Raw genomic sequence first — 22,500 nt, forward strand, 5'->3', positions numbered from 1 at the left:
TCCTTCCTCAGAGAAGTCTCTTCTTTGTGAAGATTTTGTATCCTTGGTGGCTATCTTAACTTAGGCTTAAATGAAAGTCTTCTCCCTTCTGTCTAAAATTAAAACAAACAAACAAACAACTTTTATTCACTTTGAATCAACATAGTTGTTTTGCAGTGTTGTTCAACTCTCCTATTTCCTGGTTGATCTTTTGTGTAGTTGTTCTATCCATGATTAACAGTGGGATGTTGAAATCTCATTCTGGGAAGTACACTTCTGAATAAAAAAGGGAAGTTTAGAGTAATGACGCTGCTTTCCTTGGTGACCCTTTCCCAAAGTATCGTCCTAAACTTTTTTTTTTTTAATTTTTTCAACGTTTATTTATTTTTGGGACAGAGAGAGACAGAGCATGAACGGGGGAGGGGCAGAGAGAGAGGGAGACACAGAGTCGGAAGCAGGCTCCAGGCTCGAGCCATCAGCCCAGAGCCCGAAGCGGGGCTCGAACTCACGGACCGCGAGATCGTGACCTGGCTGAAGTCGGACGCTTAACCGCCTGCGCCACCCAGGCGCCCCCGTCCTAAACTATTTTTAAGCAGAAGCAATACAATGAAAACAAAGGTATAGTCCCCCAGAGTGGCTTCTTTGCAGTGGGAATATGCATGTTGTGCTACCTCCTTGCAGCATCCTTTCCTGATTTTCTAGCTGAAGGGAGTTTCTTTTCCTTCTGAACTCCTTGTCAATTTACCGAGGACCTTCGTGCTTGCATTAAATTGCTCCTTCATCGATCTCATCTCCCCTAGGAGTGTTTCAGCCCCTCTGAGGGTAGAACTTTGTCTCATTCATCCTTAGCTCCAGCTTCTTGCTCAGCGATTTTCATTCCATGGACTTTTGATAACATTTCAGAATACACGTTCAGAAGAAACGTATCATTGCTATTTGCCCACAGAGTGGTTTTAAACATGTATTATTTCACATGTGGTTTAGAGTATGGACTGTGGAGCTGGGGTCAAGATGGCAGCATGGGAGGATCGTGAACTCACCTCCTCCCATGAACACAAGAATTCAACAGCTGCTTATGGAACAATTCCCTCTGAAAAGGATCTGAAAGATAGCTTAACAGTGTCTGTACAATAACGGAAAAAGGATAAAATATATGGAAACAGGAGAGGCAGAGACACAGTCTCACAAGAAACCCCACTCCAGGTGTGGTGACCCACAGTCAGGAGGATCTCATAATACAGAAGTTGTCCCAGAGGACTGAGGGGTTTGTGAGCTACCTCAGGCACCCCAACTCTTGGGAACTACATGGCAAAGATGAGCCTCCAAGCATAGGGCCTTCAAAAAATAGGACTTACTTCCTGAAGTACTCAAGGGCTTCTGTTGAGCCGTGGTGTGGCTCACTCCTGTCTTGTCTTCTTTGTGCCTCCCACACCTGGCATTCTCAAGGATACCTGCTCTTTGAATGCTCTTCAGGATTTTTTGTTTTTTAACTACAAGCCTATTATTAGGCAAAAGCAATAGGCTGAGCCATTTGTGGGAACTTATAATGGCAAACACTTCATGGGAAATCTCCAGGGAACATGTGCTTTGAGTTTCCTAGGAACCTCCTAATTCCAAAAAATATTTATATTTTGGAGCCTCTCAGAGGCTAAGATTTCCTTGAGGTGATAAATGGCCTACAAGGTAGTTAAGCACTCTCTATGGATAATTTGTGTTTCATTTTCACAATAACACACAAGTCTGACTATTACTGTGCCCATTTCACACATAAGGAAACTGAGGCTCAGAGAGGGATGATATTACAAAAGTGGCAGTTCGTGGAACTGAGATGAAACCTTAGGCCTGTTTATAGACCCCCACACAATGGGAAGAATTCAGGCATCAGATGGACATCCTTTTACCACCTCTCCATTCTGTGAATGACTGAGACTGGAATCCCATAGGAGCCTCTGTCCCAGGGGCCCCTCTCCCATGTCTTACCCAATCGCACCCAGGCCAGGCAGCTCCAGTAGGTTTCTGGTGCTGGGCGCAGGAATATCTTCAGTTGGTCCCCATGGCTGAGGGCCCATGTGTCAGAGAGGATGCTAGCCACTTTCTGGGAGAGCTTAATCATTCTTCCAGAGCTCCCTTTGTCTTCTTCTCCTTTGGGGTCATTGATTATCTCATCTAATCTCTGCAACAACGCTAAGAAACAGGTACCATTGACATCTCCATTTGACTGATGACAAAACTAAGGTTTTAGCTAAGCAGTTTCCTCAAGGACATTTGGTTTTAGTGACAAGGCCAGGATTTAAACACAAACCTGTTTGGCTGCCAAGCCTGTGTTTTCAGTCACTTGCTAGAACACCTCTCCTGTGAATTTGTACTTTCTAGGGCCAGGCATGGATGGGGTTTGAATCTCATGATCTTTGGTTATGAAACAGACACCTTACCAGGGGGTCTTTGCCAACATTTCAAAGTTGAAAAACTTTTTTGGTTTTACCTTTTCAAGTTGGGACCTTTGGTTTAGCACATCCTTTATCAAATTAAAGTGTGGAGAATTGTTTTGCCTTGGGTCTTGGAGTCAGAAAATTTGAAGGTCCAAGTAGCAGTTTTTCTCCTTGGTCCTCATCAGGCACACCAGGTCACAGAGAAGATTTGAAACCGGCTCCACATTTGTCTCGGGGAACCACCTAGGCAAGTTGCAGAAAAGGCAGTGTGTCGGTACGTGTCTCAGAGAGATCATCTTTGAGGTCATAGTGCTGCGAACGAATCCATAAGGTCAACAATTTCTTTATGAATACAAACAAGAGTCAGACTGCTGGAGAGAAAGAAATGGAACACGAATATCTACCAACTTCAACAACAGACTCTATTCAGGGACTTGGGATATTGGGAGGATGGGGGAGCTGTTGTCCCTGTCTCCTCTGAGAAGTGCTTACCGTTTGCAATTTCAATGCCAGCTCTGGGGCAGGAGGAACTTTCCCAGACTTGGAACAAACCAAGTACTGGATCACTTTCATTGGCTCCTAGGCCTAAAAGACAATCTCCTTTGCCTGTGGAAGGTGGGGCTTGGGGGCCGTGAGGCAAAATGAAACAATGAATATATCTTGACTTTTAATAGTATGTCAAGAGAAATAGGCCACAGACTATAGTGCCAGGTGTGGTAGACTTTAAGATAACAGACACAGAAGTCGAGTAAGATTTTATCACAAAGTCTTGCCCTGATGAAAGAGATTGCTCATCAGTCACAAGAGCCCTGAGCCCTGAACACTGAACCCACAAAAATGTCAGGGTTTCTTTTAAAAACTGTCACATTGAAAGTCCTCTAGATATTGTCCCATAAGACTGTCTCATAACAAAGTTTGTAGCATTTAGATCTGGAGAGGAGACCTTGTGATACTCAGCAGAAGAGGGAAAGGTAGACCTTAGAGTCTCGAGTTAGCAAAATCTAAGAAGGTTGTTTAAAAGGAGGTATTGATAATATACATTTCAAAGCAGTCCCAGTATTTCACAAAATATCGAACGTGTATCCTTTGTTGGAATTTTAACTTCATTTTTCTAACTGTGTGATGTGTAAATTTATCTGTTTCAGGTGGCTGGCGCTCTTCTTCCCAATTCCCATCCACGTTTGCAAACATAGAAAAGAGTAAACAATGACTGCTTTGGGTTATTGATAGATTTATTCAAGTTCTAGAAACTCGGGATTAGTGATTTTCATTTGATGATACTGGCATATCATCAATGTACTCAACATTAGAACAAAAATACTTGTAACAAATCATGAGAGTTCAAATGCTGTTATTAGCTTCCTACTGTCTACAATACGAACAAATTCTTTCGAGCAATGTCTGGTTAGATACAGGTTCGGTTGCTTCAACAAACACACCCAGTAACTTATTCCTTCCTTCCTGAATAGTCTGGGCATATGCAGTCCATAGCTGGCTTAGCAGCTCCACCCTCTCAGGGACTCAGGTTCCTTCTGTGAAGGTGCTCCACCACCTCTAGGGTAGAACTGAGAGGACTCAGCATCATGTCCACATCCAGGAAGTGGGAAGTGAATGTGGGAAAGGGGAGGACATGCCTCTAGCTTCAGAGAATAACCAGAAAGTTTTCCATATCACTTCTGCTCACATTTAATTGGTCTGAACTTAGTCGCCTGGCTGTACGTAGCTTCGTGAGAGGCTGGGAAATGTGGTATTTCCTTTTGAGTGGTTATGTGTTCGGCCAGAAATAGGGCATTCCATTTCTATGAGAGAACTGAGGGCATGACTATTGAGTGACCACTAACAGTTTCAGTCAGGGTCCACCCCTTTGATTAAACAACTGTCCGCAAATACACACAGGGCATCATCCCCACGCATAGAACATTGTCATATTCAAGAAATATAACCTCCAGGTCTCATAGAACGACTACATCTGGGTCAAAATTTAGTATCTCTTGCTACTCCTTGGTTCTCTCCATTCAGTAGGGATAGAATTCCTCTCTGACAAACTATAAACTAAAGCATGAGTTATGTCTAGTCTCCAAACCAACCAATATCTATCCCTGGAGTAGGATATTGCTATAAAAACTCCAATACTGGAAAGAGAAGAGTGAATAATGAGGTAACATAGGTCCCTAGCAATGATCCAACTCCCCTGGGCATGAATTATGACAGAACCCTGTCCTGGCACTCTTTGGGGCCTCAGTTCATTCAGTAGGTCCTGATTCTGCTGTCTGGGAAGCATTCCTTCCTCTGCTGTCATCTTTAGCTTTTGTCTTTCCCTCTGGAACATTCTTTCATGTTCATCATCCTCTGTGGACAAATCTGAGGTGGATGTTTGGAAGAATATACCCTTCTTGAGGACAGGATGGCTTTTGCAGACCACTTCCTGCTGCGCAGAAAGGGGATCATAAGGATTGTATTAGAGGTCAAACTAGTCTATGCCTTATTGACAATGGCGTTACAAGAAAGGATATGCTCTCTCCTCCCCATTTTCCTAGGCTATGGTTTCTTTTGCAAGAAAATTCCCTCAAACATTTAGGCTTCTGGTCTACTTTTATGTCTGTCAAATTCCATATGTAAATAATCCTACTGAAATATTTTGTTCAGGCATAGTTTTGGGGCCTGAAAACTCTGGTCTTCTGTGTAGCTTGTTCTGGGCTTTACCAAGTCTCCCTACTAAATCAATGACAGCTATTTTGCACTTAGCCAGTTTACCTTGAGTCAGCCATATTGGGGAGGTGACTGAGAAAGGCTTGGGTGTCCTGTCCTGCTTAGGCTACCTATTGAAAGCCACGTGTAATTCCTTCAGTTTGGGCTGCAGAAGTTTTTGCCTCTCTCAGGCTTTGGCGGCACTAGTCACTCTCGTTGCCGCCAAATTGGATTGTCATCTACAGGCAGAAAGAGCTTCCTTAGAAGAGCTGTATACCCCTGAATCAGTGCTGGCAGACTGGCCGACCCTAGCCTGAGGTCTGTTTGTGGCAGGTTCCTGGTGAAAGTGGCAAAATGCATCCCACAGACACCACATTCCAAATATTACGATTAATTTCTTCTTGAGTTTCAGGTTCTGATGGCATGTGATCCGCCACGAGAATGATCATAGACAACAGCTTAGTGTTTTGTCACAACATAAAAACTGTCACCAGACTTGCCACCAGACTGTAATACCTGTGCCTTCCCACCTACTGCCTGCCCACCAAACCTATGCCACTTATGTTGGGTTCTACACTAGCAGCCACTCCCTTCTCGTATCAAATTCTGTAATAGTTTGGATATAGAGCGGGTTGCTCTAACAGGGGCTATAAATAACCGTGGCTTCAACAAAATATGTATTTCTCTTTCATGTAACAGTCTAGGTATATGTTCAAACCCACAATGGTTACCCTATAGTGTCAGATACCCAGGATTCTGTATGCTTGCTCTGTGGTTCCTTACTGACAAGGTCAAAGATGACTCAGCACAGCAGATCTGCTTGCAGCCAGCAGGCAAGGAAAATGGGGAGGGGAGAGCGTATCCTTTCTTTTAACGCCATTGCCCATAGCACACCTCACTTCCATTTGCATTCTGTTGACCATAACTTAACACTTCCTGGTAATGTAAAGGCCCAGTCTACAAAGCCATGTACCCAACCAAATATCAGGAATTCTCTCAATATGAGAGAAGGTGGGAATGGATGTTAGGTGGCAACAAGCAGTACTGTTGCCAAGTCAATAATCCTGACTCCACTCTTCACTTCCCAGCCTCTCCTCAACATATGGTCATCTGGGTTCTGGCCTTCACCTCCCAGTTGTATCATTCCCACCAAGGTCATCCTGTCGTAGCTCAATGCAAGTTGTCTCTTGCCCTTCTCGATCCCACTGTAGCAACTGACCCATCAGACCTCTCCCTCTCTCCCAACCCCAATAGCTAATCATCAAGACCTCTCACGTGTATGTCTTGAAACAATTGCCTCATCGTCCCACTACTTCCAGTCTTGCGCAACTAACATAGGCCAGGCCACCATCATCTCATGCGCAGCCTTAAAATTGGCCTGTTTACTTTTCCTGCCACCCACTTCCATTTCACGTCAACCCATTCTCCATCTCCAATCAGAGTGATCTTTTAACAATGAAAGCTCAGCAATCAGTCAGTGAATGATTGAAATTCTTCAATGGCTTCTCAGTACTTTCCGGAAAAAGCACAAAGTTCTTTACTGGTTTGCAAGGTCCTGCAGAAGCAGGCTTTGGTTACTTCTCCAGCTTCATCTCTTAAAAGAAGCCTGTATTCTCTCCTCACCTTTTTGCTCCAGGTATACTGAAGTACCACGTATGTATCTATTTCCCAGGTCCTCTTGTATCTCTGGTGGCTGTTACTATGTTTCAGGCATTATCCAAAGTCATTTTCACACATTGGAATTTTGTTCATTTATCTCTTTATTTTGGTCTTTATTTACTTACTTATTTATTGTTTTTGATGAATAAAAATTTTATGTATTTGAGACTTACAATGTGATACGTTGATATATGCATACACTGACAAGTGATAACCACAATGAAACTAGTTAACATATCCATCACCACCCATAGCTACTTTGTTTTTGTGGTGTGGTTAGAATGCTTGAGATCTGCTCTCTTCGTCAATTTCAAGTATACGATATGGTATTGTTAACTGTAGTCACCGTACTGTACGTTAGGTCGCTAGAACTTGTGCATCTTACAATGGAAAGTTTGTACGTTTTGATCAGTATCTCCCCCTTTTGCCCATCCTCCAGCCTCTGGTAACTACCCTTCAACTCTCTGTCTCTACAAGTTCAACTTTTCTTTAGACGAAGAGTTCACATGTGCATGAGATTATACAATATCTGTCTGTTTGCGTCTGACTAATTTCACTTAGAATCATGTCCTCTGGGTTCACCCACGTTGTCAGAAATGGTAGAACTTCCTTCTTTCTTCTGGCCAGATACTATTCCACTGAATGCACAGGCCATTTTTCTTTCTTTTGATGGGCACTTCAAGTTGTTTCCATATCTTGGCTACTGAATAATATCGCAATGAACATGGGAGTACAGATGTCTCATTGAGATAGTGATCTACACCCAGAAGTGGGATTGCTGGATCATATGGTATTTCTATTTTTAACTTTTTGAGAACCCCCAAACTGTTTTCCACAATGGCTGTACCAATTTACATTCCTGGAAATAGTGCTTAAGGGTTCACTTTTCCTCCACATCCTTGCCCACAGTTGTTATCTTTTGACTTTTGGAGAATAGCCATCCTAACAAACAGGTGTGAGGTAATAGCTCATTGTGGCTTGGGTTTGCATTTGCCTGACAATTAGCGATGTTGAGCATCTTTTCTCATACCGGTTAGCCTTCTGTATGTCTTCTTTGGAAAAAGTCTATTTGGGTCCTTGCCCACTTTTTCACCCTGTTATATGGTTTCTTTGCTGTTGACTTTGGGAAAATTGTAAGAGGAAACTTTATTTAAAATGGAAGTGTTGAATTACTCTATTGTATACCTGAAACGAATGCAACACTGTATGCTAATGAACTGGAAAGAAAATAAAACCTTAAAGAAAATGGAGTCAGGGGGCCAGAAGGGGGAAGCTCACAGGCTCTACCACGTGTCATTTCCTGCAGACCCACTGGAAGGAGACATATCTTGTAAGCTGACACTACTTCAGCTACTGCTATACTACCTCAGCAAGAGGAAGAAAGGTCTTTCTTCTTCCCTCATGATGGCCCAGCTGATGACGGTCACAACTTAAGCAATGAAAAGCCACTATACTTGGATCTCCCAGTTTACTCCAATGGACTTTCACTAGATCATAGCCCTCCCAATTTCTTCCTTTCCTCTACAAAAGTGTTCCTCTCCTTTGTTCTCCAGACTTGCTATAGCTTCCTTCTCCCAAGGGGCAGTTCTCTGCTATTCCTAAATAAGCCATTTTCTTTTCCTGGTAACATAACTGGTAGTTTTATTTTTAAGGTTAACTATTCATGTGAACTCCTTATTTGTTTTGTATATTAACTCTTTCTTGGATGGTCTGCAAATGTATTCTCCGATTCTGTAGGTTGCTTTTCCATTTTGTTGATGGTTTCCTTCCCTTTCCTTCCCTGTGCTTTTTAGTTTGATGTGGGCCCAATTTTAATTATAATTAATTATAATTATTTTTATATATATTTATATATATTATATATATATATAAAATATATATATTTTATAAATATATAATAAAATATATATAATAAATATATAATAAAATATATATAAAATATATATATATTATATATATATAAAAATATATAAAATATATATATTTATATATATAAAATATATAAATATATATAAAATATATTTATTTTTTATATTTATATATATTTATATATATATTTATATAAATATATAATATATATATTTATTTATATAAATATATAATATATATATATTTATATTTTTTGTGCATTATGTGCATTATATTTTGTGCATTTTGTGTATATTTTGTGCATTATAAAATATAAATATATATTTATATATATAAATAAATATATATATATTATAATAATAATATTTATATTTATATATTATTATATATTTGTATTTATGTAATATATATATTATATATTTTATTATATTATATGTTATATATATTATATATATATTATTATATTATATTTATATTATACATTATATAATTATATATATATACACATGTATATATACATTATATATATTTATATTTATATATTATTATATATATTTATTTATATATATAAATAAAAATATATATTTATATGTATAAATATATATATAAATAAAATATATATATTTATATATATATTATATAATTATAATTAAAAATAAAAATTTATTTTTACTTTTACTGCGTATGCTTTTGGTGCCAATCCCAAAATCTCATTGCCTAGAGCATAGTCAAAGAGCTTTCCTCTTTGATTTTTCCTAGAAGTATGATGGTTTCAGGTGTTACATTTAAGTCTTTAAGCCATTTTAAGTAGATTTTTGTGTATCATGTAAGGGAAGGGTTCACTTTCATTCTTTTGCATGTAGATATACAGTTTTCCCAACAGAATCTAATGAAGAGATAGATTGTCTCATATTCACCCATTGCTGGGGGTCACCTTTGGGGAGTCCCCTTTGAATTTTTTTTTTCAACGTTTATTTTATTTTTGGGACAGAGAGAGACAGAGCATGAACGGGGGAGGGGCAGAGAGAGAGGGAGACACAGAATCGGAAACAGGCTCCAGGCTCCGAGCCATCAGCCCAGAGCCTGACGCGGGGCTCGAACTCACGGACCGCGAGATCGTGACCTGGCTGAAGTCGGACGCTTAACCGACTGCGCCACCCAGGCGCCCCTGGGGAGTCCCCTTTGTGGCAGCTCATTTCTGAGGTTCACAGACACCCATACTCACTAAGAAATAAACAGACACCACAAGCACAGAATCACACCCAGCCTCACCTGGGAACACAGGTATGGGGTTTATGGACAGATTCACACACAGACCCACACTGCAGACACGGCCAGTGACACCCCGAGGAGAACACACACACCCACACACACACACACCCACACACACACCACACACACCACACACGGTAAGACCCAAGGGGCAGCAAATTCACACACACAACTAATATATACACGTACAAAACCCAGACATACATAGACACTCCCATAGGGACACACATGCCCCCAGATATGTACATAATGGAAGGGGCATTTGAAAAGCCATGGTCACGCGGGGTGTCCTTTGTGAGCTATCAGGGTCGAAGGCAGCTGATTGGTGGAGAGAGAGCATAAACCGTCTGAATTGCTATGGCAATGCTCATACAGGTGAAGACTTGGATGAAGAGAGATCTTCGTCTGCTCCACCTGCTACTGACAGTCTACTTAACTGGCTACTTGTGGCCTACTCATCTAGTGATTTACTGACCTGCTGAGCTACTAACTTCTCTGAACCCTTCTCCCTCCCTTCTTGTACTTGACCTGATCCGGGTACTCTCCCTGACCCCCTTCTTCTCCTGCCACACCCCCTCCCCAATCCCATCCCTATTTAAACCCCGCCCCCCCACCTCACCCCCTTTCCCACCCCGTCCCTTCCCCTCCCACCCCCACCACCTCCTCACCCCCATCTGCACCTCCTCTCTGGTGCCCAGGCGCCCCCTGAAAGGACCAGAATATGACGGTTCGGAAGCTATTTTTCTGGATGCTCTTACTCGGGTATCCCGGTTACCCCAACACAAATGTGAGTACACATCCGACATCAGTGACTTCTTCCTTTTGTATTTATTTATCTTTTTCAGACTGTGGTTAAAAAAACAGCTTTTTCATGGAGTCCTTGATGAGAACTCAGTTCTTTTGGAAAACCCATTAAGTCAGGGCAAGGTTTCTCCACCAGCATGTAGGGGTTCTGGCCACACCTGTCCACATGAAGTTGTGGATCCTGTCTGGGCCACTTGCTCCAAAAAGAGTAGTGTTGACAGGATGGAAACCTGAGCTTCATAATGTCCAGAAAGAAGGACATGGGAAGATACTAAAAGCCACTGAGATCTTTGTCTTAAATAAGGGGCTCGTATGATGTTTGAATTATACTTCCTTAAAATCATTTTAAAAAATGTCAGAAACTCTACTGAATAAGAGCCATTTAATAGTATTAATAGTATTTTATACTATTAGATGGCTCCTGGAAGGCCTGTCAAGATTCTTCTTCAAGCTTTGTAAGTTTAGAGTCCCTCTTATACGTAGTTAGTTTTCCTATCAGCACGTTGTTCACATTTGTGAAGTTTGGTAGCCCTGGGAACCGTGGTGTCCGAAGTGTTGGTGTTGGAAAGTGAAATGTCGTTGGTGCTCTGTGCTTCCTGGTTTGTTCGCTTTGGGGAACTTGTGCATCAGCCCTCTCCCTCTGGTCTTAGAGGCTGCCCCCAAGGACTCTGTGTCCAACCAGGTAGCTGACAAGCTCAGCGTACATGAAGTGGCCTCAGCCTGCTTGGACATTTATAATAAGAAAATCACTAGGAGTGATGTGATCAGGAAGTGAATGCATTCTTGTCCTTTCTTTAGCCAACTATGTGCAGAGTGTTGATTTACCCAAAGCAAAAAGGGTCTTGAATGTCCTTAGGATTGTCCAACTATAAAGAAATCCCTGGTTGCCAGTGTGAATGTTTCATTCTATCATTAAAAAGCAAAACCTGTACTCCCAAGAGCCTGAGACAGAGACACAGGGGACACCCATAGAGAAAAGTAGATTTCTTGATATTGGCATGCACCAGATTCTTAGAGAGGGATCTGCAAGGTCCCAAGTCAGGAACAACCTAAATTGAGGCAGAATCCTCTCACATGAATACCTCCAGGCACAACAGAATCTATTCTGTCTCTTTTGAGTCTACGAAGGAGGAAATTTCTTGGTTCTGTTTATTGCAATTTCCCCCTTCTACCTAGGCTGCATCTCATCGATCAGTTCAGCTCTCTCTCCCTCCCTCATTTCTGAATTCTTGCACAAACTAACTTGTCTTGCATTTCCTACCTCCACCTGGTCATGACCATTGTCTGTGGGAACCAAGTGTTACTGGCTCCCTTGGATCGAATCTAGTTAACGGTAACTAATCAAATCAGCATACAGATAGCTGGCAGAGGTATCAAGAGTGCCCAGGACTTAGGATGTTTACCATTCATGTCAAGATGGCCTCTGTCTTTTGATCCCCATGATCACTGTGCTGACGGCCCCTGGTCTCTTGCAGACACTGGCCACTCAAAGACAGTGTACATTTCCCACCGGGACGCAATTTAGTGACCTCAGTTCTGAGAGCTGAAGATACAAATGGTACACCTTTTGGAGGCTACTTTCTAGAGAGGTTTATTGGCACAAAATTAAAGTTTGGTATGTGAGTTAGTATGAATTGCATTGTGAGTGTATTTTCTCCTAAAGGACTGGTAAGTCTAGTTTTAGTAAAATGATATGTGTTCTGTTGTTTTGGTGACCATACCCAGGACTTTTGTGTTATTTAGAAAGTAATTTCCATAGTTGTTATTGATTGGTTTAGGTGCAACACTATGAAATAGGAACTTGAATTTATTGTATTGGCTATTTGGAGATGTGTGTTCAAGTAACTTAAAACCTCATAGATTTCATCAAAATAGACAAGATCACCTGATTATGCAAATCTTTATTTAATTCAGAAGTCTGACAATTTGGGCTGTGATTCAGATTCAAAGTAAACCTTAAACGTAAAACCTTATGGGGAGCCTGGGTGGTTCAGTCAGTTAAGCATCTGACTCTTGATTTTGGCTCAGGTTTGTGAGTTTGAGCCCAGCATCAGGCTGTGTGCTAACAGCGTGGAGCCTGCTTTGGATTCTCTGTCTCCCTCTCTCTCGTTCCTCCCCCGCTCTCTCTACTTTCAAAAATAAATCAACATTAGAAAAAAGAAAACCTCAGTGTTTTTAGAAACTAAACAATAATGTAGAATTTATTTTTGCTGGACTAATCCCATATTATTATAAGAGCAGCTGCACATCTCTCAGTTATATCCATATCTGTAAACATCTGTCTCTATAACAGCCTCATTTGAATCTCTAGTACATTTTTATTGTTACTTTCTCCCATCCTTCCGCAAATTTTGGTGTATGTTTGGAAATGTTCCAAAGGATTTTGTCTAGGTACTTCGTGAATATGTACAACAGAAGTCATTTACTTCTTGTCTACTAAAAGGGTAAGGAACAATGAAGCCATCACCACAGTAAGATCGTAAACACAATCATCACTCCTACAGGTTTGCCCCAGCTCCTTTGTAAGCCTTCTGTCCTCCCTCTCCTTCAGGAGGAGGCCTTTGAGAGGTGTGCTTATAACCTCCTGGAGGCTGGTTGAAGGTTTATAAAAATGATTCTTGGTGACAGATATTATAAATGTCTTTGCTATTCCTCATTATCTCAAATATTATTTCAGCTTGTCCATATTTTGGCTGACCATTTCCCTCTTGGCTCTCGTGTCTTCGGAACTCTGCGGAAGCTTGCCGTTATTACTGCCACCGTTGCAATTTGTGCATGTCTTATTTACCTCTGGAGAGTTGTCCTTGCTGTGAGTATACTCAAATACCTTACAGATAGGCTTTTAAGCATAAGTAAGCAGAAGTTTTTTGGTAAGCACAAATTTTTTACTAGACCATTTGTATGCACTCAGTACTTCAAATTTCCCTTTAAGCACGGCATTCATTGCATCCCACAAATTGTAGTAATTCCAACATTCATTATCATTTAGATGGACATATTTTTAAAATTCTGTGAAATGTCTCTTTGACCCTCTTCTTTTAGAATTTCTCTAGTCTATCTCTATTCTCTATCTTCTATGAGAATATCTCTCATATATTTTGTAGTTTTTCCGTTGTCTTTCTATTATTGATGTCTAGCTTACATATGTGTTCTGAGAACGTATTTTCTATGATTTTGTTGACTTCAAGTTAAGGTGTATTTTATGACCCTGAATATGGTCTGTGTCAGTGAATGTTCTATATGAGCTTGAGAAGAATGTGTATTTTTCTATTGTAGAAAGTGTTCTACAGATGGTCATGGATCTAGGTGATTGGTGATGCAGTTCAGTCCAACTGTGTTCTTATATTTGAATATCTTTATGCTCAATCTGTCAATGACTGATAGAGGGTGTTGAAATCTTGCAGCTGTAATAATGTATATGTCTACTTCTCCTATCAGTTGTATCAGTTTTTGCCTCATGTATTTTGGCACTCTGTTGTTAATGCATGTACATTAAGGATTATGTTTTCTTGGAGAATTCAGCCTTTATTATTGACCTCAGTATCTCCAATAATTTCCCTTACTTTGTACATGTTTTGAAGGACAATTTAATTGTTCACAGAATTCTAGGTGGATGGGTTCTTTTCTTTTAACAGTATAAACATTTCAGTCTTCTTGATTGCATGGTTTCTGAATTCTGAGTATTTTTTGTCCTGGTTCCTCTTGGGTAAGGTGTTATTTCTTCCATCTCCCTGCAACTCCAGCCCCCAACACTACCCCTTAGCTTCTTCCAAAATTCTTTGTTTTCAATTTTCTCTTGATTGAATAGTATATGTCTAGGGATAGTCTTGTGTTTCTTGTGGTTTTTTTTTGTTTGTTTTGTTTTGTTTTGTTTTTGGTTTGGTTTGGTTTTTTTGGAGGGGGGTATTTATCCTGCTTGAAATTCTTTGAGTTTCCTGAATCTGTGGTTTATGACTATCATTAATTTTGGAAAATTCTCAGTCATTTGCACTTCAAATGTATAAGTAGGTATTCCCATTTTGTGTATGTTACACCTTTGTCATTGTCACACTGGTCTTGGATTTTCTCTGTTGTATTTTTAATTTCTTTGTGTGCGTTTCTGTTTTGGGTGTTTCTACTTGACATTTCCTTCTGCTTGTTGAGTCTTTCCTCAGGTGTGTTGTGTGTGTTAATAAATCCAACAAAGGCATTCCTTATTTCTGTTATGATGTTTTGGATTTCTAGAAGTCCTTTTGGATCCTAGAGTTATCGTTTCTGTGCTCACATTCACCACCTCTTCTTGCATACTGACTACTTCTTCCATTAGAGTCATTATCCTATTAATCAGAGCGGTTTTACATTCCCAGCCTGATTATCCCACCATCTCTGCCATAGGAAGTGTGATTCTAATGCTTGCATTCTGTGTTCAAAAGATGTGGTTTTTCCTTTCAGGGTACCTTGTTAAGTTTTTGGGGAAGCTTGGGGTCACGTCCGTGTTTAAAAAAACTGAGGTGAAGGCTTTTAGTGTCAAGTTTTGTCTTTCCCTAGGTTTTAGGCTGAGTTTACTCCCCTATGAGATAGGAAGGAGGAAGAGCACTGTAGTTGAGTATTTCCCTTCATCTGTATTGCTTGTCTTCAGAAAAACCCCATTAGGCTTTGGAGAAATAGTTTCTCTGGAGGGCAGGCCTTCTAAGCAAGAACAGAAGAGCATGAGTTTATTTATAAGTGGCTGTGTTTCCTCTTTTCCTGCCAATTTAGAAATCTTTCCCTTCAAAAAGAAAATATGCATATTAAGTACTTGGAAGGCCATCTCTCTTTCCATTTCCCCTGCTTAGGATACACTTTCCTATAACAACATTTTTATGACTCACTTTTTGATACCATGATGATATTCCAATATCCTGGCAAGATGTTGGGGCTCGCTTCAGCATCACATCATCATTCAAAACTTTCAAATAGGGATATACGTCCTACCGATCAAGAAAATGTGTCTTTACCTTTTGTTAAAGTAGAGTCTTGCCTAGAATTTATTGAGCTATAATTCATCAGGGGATGACTTGGGTCTGGGTGTTACTGGGCCACCCAGACCAGGTTCTCCAGTCTCAGTGTCTTAGTAATGAACACTGATCGAAAGGGAAACAAAGCAGGTGGCGTTTATTAGAGATAGGTTGTATACAGCGGAGCCACCGAGAAAGAGGAATATCGCTCCCCAAAAGGGTAGTGTGCCAGGCTTATAAAGGCACTTTTCCAAAGGGTGAGGGGCTGGGAGTGGGGAAGCATCCTTCAGTCCCACAGTCATTATCTTATGGTTGTTACTTTTCAGTGGACGCAAGACAATCACAGGATGTCTTTTTCCATGGTTGACGTGCTTTTAGTGCTCCTAGAAAATAGAAATCCTAGTGCAGTCAGGCTTTAAATGGCTATTTCTACTTTTGCCCAGACAACCATTACTCCCTAATACCTGTTCTCTCTTTGGTTCACTTTCCCAGAAGTCTCCAGTATGGAAACTGTTAACCCTTGCCTTAGACCAGTGCCTTTACAGGAATTCAGTTCCTCTTGCTTTTCTTAGACCTTCTCAACGGGAGCCCTTTTTGCTTTGTTTTTGAAATGTTAGCCATCCTTTCTTTTGGTGCCTGTGCTTTTGCCCTAGCCATGTTCCACTCTCTTTCTCATCTGATGATGTGTTTTTGGAAGACCCTCTGTTTTTAGTGATCTAGGAAAATCATAGCACCTGACATGTTGTAATTGTTTATTGATTCGGAAAGCAGCCAACCCTGTGTAACATTTCAGAAAGCTTTCTAGAGAATGAAAGAAGCGTGTCTTCATACAAAGGTTTTCCTTTTCTTTCCTTGCCACTTCCTTCCTCCTTCCCATCCCTTCCCTTTCCTTCTCGCCCCCCTACCGTCCCCCTCCATCTCTCTCTCTCTCTCTCTCTCTCTCTCTCTCTGTCTCTTTCTTCCTCTCTCCCTTTCTCTCTCTCTCTCTCTCTTTCTTTTTTTCTTTTTTTGGCATTTCAAATGATCCTGGGTTCTGGACTTCAGTGTGGATGTTGGGTTTGACTACAAGAGAAAAAAAATCAGACAAATATTTTATTTACATATTTTTAAAACTGTCCGCATTATGCACTGACAGAATTGAATATTTTGATATTTATTTAATATAATGTAAATCTATCTTTTGGTCAAAATAAGCTCTGAATCGTTATGCTTTTATCAGAAATGGTTTATAAAGAATCATGAACTAAATATGAAATTCTACTTTTTTATTATATTAACATTATGAATTCATTATGCTGAACAAAATGATCATTGTGATTTCATTGGATGACCTTTCAGTATTTTATCAGGAAGAATAAGTTTTTACTATTACTATGTTTTGACCTCAAACTTAATTTTGTTTCTTCCTCTCTCAGACAGAGCCTCCAGTATATCCAGGTAAGATTTTAGGTTTGAGTAGTCTTTGTAATGTTTTTTCATTACTCGTGTTTGGTGTGGGTTTTCATTTTTTAACTAAGGATAAATATGGTGACTTCTGATGTCTACTTGATTTGTTAACTCTTGAAAATCGTTCTCTTCCCTGTTAGAGGCTAAGTGACAATGTGGAGGGATTGGCCTCTCTTAAGACAAGAGACCAGGGGAGGAAAACATCACAGGAGGAAGGAGAACAGAATGAGTGTAATTTTGCCTAGAAATGATTAGGACAGAAGTGATGATATGAGCCTGAGCTGTGGAGTGAGTACTTTGCCATGACCTGGCTTTTGGTGAGATGTGAAGATGAGAAAACCCTCTTTGAGTCTGTCAAGAAGCCTAAGCTTAGAAAAGAAGCCAGGTATTGCCAGGCAGGGTGTGTGTCACAGGAGAGGGTTAAACCAAGGTTTTGAGTCTGAGGTGGAGGGAGCCATTCATGCCAGGGAAAAGTGAACTTGATGCAAATGGGGGGCAATCTATTCTGCACGGACCCCATGGACTGTGGTGATTCTGTGGTGCTGTCTGTTGAGAGGCAAGGTGGCTACCTGGCACTTAACAAGCCCTCAAAGACTGGTTGGTGTTCATCACTGTAAATGCAGCGGTGGTGGTGATGAGAAGAGTGACCTCAGGGCAGGAGAGTTCTCACATTGGGCCAATGTGAGAGGAGTTTGCACTTTGTGTCTGTTAGAGGAGTCGGTGTTCTAGAGCTTACACGTATAGGAATGTCAGTGAAATGAGGTTTCTTGGGTTTAAAATGCTGCTGAAACTTGCTTTCTTCAGGCACAATGAGAAAGCTAAAAAGTTAGTTACACCCATGTGTCAGATCATGTGTCTGTGCTGCTAATACAGTGGGATTATTCGATGTCACTGGTTTGGTAACAACCTTAAAAATTGTTTTATCCCCTTTTAGTTAATTTACAGCAAAAAACTGCAAAGATCAACACGTTGGAGAAAGAAAACACAGAGCTGGCTGAAGCAATATCCACGTGGGAACAGAAGGTAGCATTGCCCTTTCAAATATTTCTTGTGACTTCATTTTGATTAGTTTTACCTCTTGTAGTTCATCCTACTGACCTATTTCATGTGTTCTATGAATACTTCCAATTCAAGACACGCTTCACAAATGTAATAAAAAACTACCTTTTTATTTGTGAAAGGAGTCACACATCAGACATAGGCTTATCTACCACGATGCTATTTTTGAATTCTGATTCCTTTTTCATATGTTTTGTATATACATCAATGAATTAAAGATACATCTTCAAGAAGCTAAGAGAGAAAGTAACATTCACTCTGCTGAAGCTCTGAAGTTGAAAGTAAGAATCCTTTCTTTGCCTGGATTGCGTTCTAAACACACAAGTAAAATTAAGGAATTGTTATGACTCATTCAACATGTTCTGTTGAAGGAGAACATCAGAAAAGTTGAGCACTTCAATAAAATTTTAAATGACACCCTTCAAAGTGCACATGTTACCTTGCAATCAGAAAGAGAGAGAGAGAGGAATGTTAAGAATCAGGAAGTGCTAAGAGTTGGCTGCTTTTACTGTCATTTGACTTTGGAGGCTTTTTGTTCATTGGGTGAGGTGAGCATAGCATATTCGCTTGCTGTTTACCATAGTAGAGAGTGGGCCTCTGGGAGACAAACCTCCATCTGCACAGCTGCCATGTCACTAGGACCACCATGAGGAGTTTGCTATTTCAAGGACTAGGAAGTATCTTTTATTTTCACAACTAGGTCATTACCACATCATTCAGACCTGCCCTCCAAGATATGGAGAAAATCCCCCAAGATAGTTGAGAGATGAAGGGCAATAGCAAATTGTATACTGCCTTCTTCTCTTAATGCTCAACAATGTTCAGTGTGCATAGAGGAATATTCTCCTAAGAAAGCCATTTGTGAGCCCTTTGACTGGAACTATTTTCCATGTTCTTTGCCTTGTCCTTGTTGTATTTATGCCCCAGGATCTTTCTTTGTTGCCATTCACAGTCCTGTTGCACTCACATTGTTGTGCGATCCTTATTTCTTGAATGTATTTTCTCATATCTGTCCTAAAGTCAGAAGATGCAAACGGTCAATTGGAGGAACTGAGAGCCTGGAGGTCCAATAAACGTGCACTGGAAGGTATGTTGTCTGTTGGGGAGAAATCCCCATATGGTGGCAATGACTTTGCATTGGGAAGGGAAAGAATGCCTTCTTGCCTTCACACTAGTTGCCCTTTTCCTGTCACCCCAAAACCAAGTCTCAGGTCATATGCACATGCACAAAATAACCATTTTTTTTACAGCAAGGATAAAGGCCGTGGAAGACCTTCGTAATGATGTGAGTTCTATTAAAGCAATCAGGGCAGAAACAGCCAAAAGGCTGAAGGAGAGCAGAGACGTCCTTGATAAATCCTATGAAGAAAGAAAAATGGCTACAGCAAAGTAAGACGTTCATGTGATAATGGTCCCGAGTACTGTTGTATGAATGAATGTGGTGGCCGCTATAGATAAATATATTTCTTCTAGAATTGGATCCAGAGTATTTCTGCCGAATACATTCAGGAGAATTGTGCCTGCCCTTCCTACCTTGCTTCCTATAACCTGCATTTTCCTTTCTGTCCTTAGTGCTTGTCACACATTCTTGTGTCATGTACTTGGGGTAGAAGAGGGAAGATCCTGGCATTAAGCACACTGATAACAGGCTCCCCTCTGGATCCATTTACATTGGCCTATAGGTTTCAATCCCATCCCATTGTCTTATCAGCCGGAACTAGGTGATCTTTGTTCAGCACCGGACTTGGGTCAAAAATATTTAGGGAAAACATTGACTTACCTTGCTGCAGAAACCATGGGAGTTTCTTTCTAGACTGTGGGTTGGGATGGCATCAGTACTGCATCTCTTCATCCAGTCTGCAAGTGAGACTCGTATGAAGTGTGTCTTCATGGGTTCATTAGAAATTTGGTGCACCAGGTGCATGTTTCTTCTTTGGTCCAGTATTTCCTTTTGTTCTCAGGAGGAGGGCCTTTAGAGCCCCTCATTCACATTGAAAAGGAAATGCTTCCTTGTCTTCCCTGGAGGCTCAGCTTCTGTTAGTCCTTTCCACACCCGGGGTGGAGCCTGCTCTGTCTCACTGGCATGTTGTTTTTGTTAATTTGTAAGCTCTTTGTGGGAGCAGGTAGAGCACCCTGACCACCTTTCTATCTTCGCCCCCTTACAACAGAGCCTCTACATTACAGCCACCCCAGAAAACATTTGCTGAAGGACTACCTGAGAGGCCAGAAGGAAATGCATGTACCTTTCTCTGTCTAGTGCTTTTGTGTCCACTACTAACAGTCTTTCAGTTTTGCATGTGATTCTTGAGTACATCCGGTGCCAAGTTGAAACCCTTTAAAGCAACACCATGGACAAAATAGTCTGAGGGCAACACAGCAAACCAGCCTTTCTAAGCATTTCCCTTTGCTGCCTTCACTGTCAATGAACTGAGTCTTGTTAAAGTAGACTGACTCCATGAAGGTGATAGTTTTCCATCTGAAATCTGTTTCCTGAAGATAACAGCCTGACTGTGGGACAGTTCACACCATGTTATATTTCAGCATATATTGCCACTCTAAGATTGGCCTTTCCCTCCACCAGGATCTTTGAAAGAGTGGGCAGGGGTTGCACTCCTGAACCTTAGTGGTGTATGGGAGTGATTTGCAATGCTGGTGAAGCCATATCCTGGAAGGCTGTCTTTCATACTCAGTGTCTGTGTCAGGGTACAACTTCTGGACTGAGATTCAGTGCACTGCCCCATGGAGGTGTAAGGCAATGATGATCCCCTGCCTCATCCTAATGGGTACAGTTGGTCAGGCACAGGTTTTCACACTGACCTGAAATAGGCCTTCTCCATCACAAACAAAAGACCAACTCTGGGAAGGCACAAGGTGCAATGTTATTTGATGACTTGACGATGAAGGAGTAGAAGCAGAGGACTAGAAAGGCGGCTCTGATTGTAGGCGACTTGGCAGCAGACGGAGGTTGAATTTTCTTTAACATTAAATGGGGTCTTCATTTCTCTGACTGTGTTGTCAGTCTGTGCATCGTTGGGGGAGGGGATAGGGATATTTGAGTCTAGGCTTTAAGAGAGCTGAGAAGGAAAAAGGCAGAATTTCTGGACCTTGGCTACTGGACTATGTATATATCTTTCCCATCTTAGGAATCTGGATATGACAAACTGTGAACTAGTGGCAATGAAGAATCAGATGGCAACTGCAGAGGAAAATCTGAAAATAGCTACAAGGGACATACACAAGTGCAAGTGAGTTCAGATACTAATTAGCAGCGGCTCATGAAACCCCTGTTCGTTTCTTAGTTCTAACCTTTGTACAATGGGTAGACTCCATGAATATAGTAATACAAACACAAATTCAGAGGACATATCCGTAGAGAATTAACAGATAGGAAAAGATAAGTATTAGAAAGAACAAAACAATTAAGCTACTAAACATTTCTGGGTCTCCAGCATTGACCTGCCCATGTAGAAACTTCATCCATGCCAACGTTCCTGAGGGGTGGTGTCAGTTGTCATAATCTATAGGAAAGCAGTGTGTCATAGGATGAAATCATATCCATCAACAAGGTAGTACCATCTGATGGTCCTGGCCTTTGCAACCCTAGGAAACCTGGTGAGTACACAAGTGAAAGGAGAATAGAACTTTATGTTGGCTTTATGATGAAAGTCACTTGTCACATGATGAATTAGGGCAAGATTGCAAATGGAAAAGAATTCTATGACCTCTGAACCCTACGGGCATGAAATAATGAGTAAGGAGAGGATGGAACAATAGCTTTGGTTCTGTACATTTAGAATTGTGTGAAAAGTGTTTCATGTGAAAGGATAAATTGTATTGGGGGAAGATATGAGGATGACGGGAACATGAGCAGATTATTTATAATCCTACCTACTATTAGGCCTTATTTGACGAAAACAATTGTATCTCACAGACAGCAAATTGAACAAACACGAGAACAGCTGCAGAAGGCAGAACGCACCTTCACACACCAGGTAACGTGAGTTCTGCCTGACATAGTGAACCCTTAGCACCTCATGTGGTTGAGTGTAGTGGCCCTTGGAATTCCTAAAAACAGACTTTTCATTGTTGCTTTTTCAGGTCGCAGTTTATGAGCGTAATGTTCGGAACAACTGGGTAAGTGTTTTCCTTTTTCCTCCTCTCTCTCTTTCGTTCCCAGTCTGGCACAACTGAAGGTGGATATGTTTTTCTCCCCTAGATCAAGACTCGGATCTGGGAGAGGAAAATGGCGGAGCAGAGCCGGGAGGTCGCCTGCTTGAAACACAGGTGTGGGAGCGTGACATGAGTTTTTATGGGTGTTT

At 40.9% G+C, this 22,500-nt stretch overlaps 1 protein-coding gene, 2 long non-coding RNA genes and 1 pseudogene across 4 annotated transcripts in view; 1 reads left to right on the top strand and 3 right to left on the bottom strand.

Moving 5' to 3' along the window:
- Positions 1 to 22,499, top strand: part of LOC147571032 (protein shisa-6-like) — a 51,268-nt pseudogene extending 28,769 nt beyond the window's left edge. Inside the window, exons 2-8 of the transcript XR_015247779.1 lie at positions 18,057 to 18,145; positions 19,202 to 19,268; positions 19,432 to 19,570; positions 21,325 to 21,426; positions 22,113 to 22,173; positions 22,280 to 22,315; positions 22,398 to 22,499. The product of XR_015247779.1 is annotated as a protein shisa-6-like (transcript). The remainder of the gene's footprint in view (positions 1 to 18,056; positions 18,146 to 19,201; positions 19,269 to 19,431; positions 19,571 to 21,324; positions 21,427 to 22,112; positions 22,174 to 22,279; positions 22,316 to 22,397) is intronic.
- The window catches only part of LOC147571030 (transport and Golgi organization protein 1 homolog), a 494,441-nt gene that overhangs the window by 142,516 nt on the left and 329,425 nt on the right, over positions 1 to 22,500 (bottom strand). The gene's annotated exons all lie outside the window — the stretch shown is intronic.
- LOC147571033 (uncharacterized) overlaps positions 560 to 22,500 on the bottom strand; it is a 31,256-nt gene continuing 9,315 nt past the window's right edge. Inside the window, exons 2-3 of the long non-coding RNA XR_015247794.1 lie at positions 1,960 to 2,651; positions 560 to 1,102 (exon numbers count right to left, since the gene is read on the bottom strand). This is a non-coding gene — a long non-coding RNA (uncharacterized LOC147571033). The remainder of the gene's footprint in view (positions 1,103 to 1,959; positions 2,652 to 22,500) is intronic.
- Positions 18,271 to 21,331, bottom strand: LOC147571034 (uncharacterized). Its single transcript, XR_015247797.1, has 2 exons — positions 19,962 to 21,331; positions 18,271 to 19,195 (listed from the first exon to the last, which is right to left on the bottom strand). It is a non-coding gene; the product is annotated as an uncharacterized LOC147571034 (long non-coding RNA).

This window comes from Puma concolor, unplaced genomic scaffold (genome assembly GCF_028749965.1).
Source record: "Puma concolor isolate L17-30 unplaced genomic scaffold, mPumCon1.1.hap2 unalloc_scaffold_7, whole genome shotgun sequence".
In the NCBI taxonomy this organism is placed as follows: Eukaryota; Metazoa; Chordata; class Mammalia; order Carnivora; family Felidae; genus Puma; species Puma concolor.